We start from the raw sequence: 2,411 nt of genomic DNA, 5'->3' as shown, positions 1-2,411 counted from the left end.
ATGTGTGTTGTGTGTGTGTGTGTGTATATACACACCCACATGCGCTGTTTGCATACTGCACATACGCTCTTACACACATCGCATGCATGTCTGTATGCATGTGTGCGTATTTCTTCACAATGTAGCAGATTTTGAGAGATGAATTATTAAAGAAATGTCAATCATACATTTCATATAATGTATTTTCCATTTCTTCAAACAAAAACAAATTAACCGTACATTTTATGCACAATAAGTTTTGCAAATGGCTACAATGGAAAACTGCCGTCCAAGATGCACTATGCCCGAATAAGAGACCGATGGAAGAGTCTACCTTTTCTATCAACATGCTCTGTTCAATCAGGATAGACCTTTGCCAAAGTTGCAAAACACACACACTATATGCACACTACCAACACACTCTTGCACACATAGCATGCATATGTGTATGCATACGTGCATATTTGTACTCAATGAAGGAGCTTTTTTGAACGATGAATAATTAAGGAAATATCAGTAATACGTTTCTAATTATATATTTTCCATTTCTTAAAACGAATTATCGTATATTTTATTGTTCTGATGATACAAAGCATAAATTCCAGGTTGAACTTTCCCTTTCTTCTGAGCATTACTTGGAGTGTTTGCTTTTTGGCTTCATACCATCGTCGGTAGCTCAGAGTTGCACTCACTTCGTGTAGTGTGGTGTCAGGGGTCAATAAATCCATTTTTGTATCCTATATATATATATATAAAATTCAGGGTGAATACTTGATAACTGTTAGCACCTGTATATGCCAGTTAGTGGTGTAGGTGATAGAGTATATTTATCAAAAGAAAAACAGGATGCAAAGGATTTAGCGGTACATATGTCTCTGGCCTTTATTAGACAGTTTATATTAATGCATAATTGATGTAATATGTATGTCAACAGCCTTCATCAGCCGCGCACAATTACCACACCAAGGACATGTATTACATTATAAATTTGGGAAAAAGGCGATTTTCGTTGGGGATGCAAAGCGTCCATACCGTTTTTCACTCGATATCGAGTGAAAAACGGTATGGGCACTTTGCTTTTGCTTCGGTGTCTCGCTCTGCTGTATACGAATATGAGAATTTGCATCCCCAACGAAAATCGCCTTTTTCCCAAATTTATAATGTAATACATGTCTTATGTGTGGTAATTGTGCGCGGCTGATGAAGGCTGTTGACATACATATTACATCAATTATGCATTGATATAAACTGTATAATAAAGGCCAGAAACATATGTACCGCTAAATCCTTTGCATCCTGTTTTTCTTTTGATAAATATATATATATATATATAGTATGTGTGTGTATGTGTGTATGTCTATATATTCTTTTCTTGTTGAAGCATCACCTTAAAGGGGTTCTTAGTCGAAGAAATCGAATCCAGGACTTATTGTTTGTAAGCCTAGTACTTACTGTATCAGTTATTTTTGACGAAACGCTTGGTTACATGCATGTAAACACAACGACATCGGTTGTCAAACGAGGGTGAGGGGACAAACACAGACATAAAGACACCCACACACACCACAACGCACACAACACACACACAGCACACACACACACACACAGCACACACACACACACCACACACACACACACACACACACAACACACACACACCACACACACACACACACACACACATATATATATATATATATATATAATATATATATATATATATATACGGCGTGCTTCCTTCAGTTTCCATTTATCCAACCTACTCACCAGGCTTTGGTATGCCTGGAATTATAGTTCAAAACACTTGCCGGAGGTGCCACGCAGAGGGACTGAACCTGGAATGGAAATACATATATAGACAGATATATATATATATATATATATATATATACATACATGCATACCTGCATACATACATGCATGCATACATACATACAACATACATACATACATACATACATACATACATACATACATACATACATACATACATACATACCTACATACTATATATATTTTATTATATATATATATTTAAAACAATGACCCCAATCTGGTTTATTGTTATGAAAAGTAAAACCTGTTAAAAAAATCTGTCAGTGGGCTGAACACTATCATCTTTGTGCGTATGTGTGTGTGTGTATGTATGTATGTAAGTATGTATGTATGTATGTATGTGTGTGTATGTATGTATGTATGACTGTATGTATGTATGTGTGTGTATGTATGTATGTCTGTATGTATGTATGTATGTATGTATGTATGTATGTATGTATGTATGACTGTATGTATGTGTGTGTGTGTGTATGTATGTATGTATGTATATATGAGTATGTGCCTAACTGGACAACGGTTGGAACCCTTGAAGATGTCAGTTTATAAAACTTTCCTGATAATTGCGTTCTACTAGCTGTCTACTGGTGTTGGTGGGG

This window comes from Octopus sinensis, linkage group LG7 (genome assembly GCF_006345805.1).
Source record: "Octopus sinensis linkage group LG7, ASM634580v1, whole genome shotgun sequence".
Lineage (NCBI taxonomy): Eukaryota > Metazoa > Mollusca > Cephalopoda > Octopoda > Octopodidae > Octopus > Octopus sinensis.
This window is presented reverse-complemented; position numbering follows the sequence as displayed.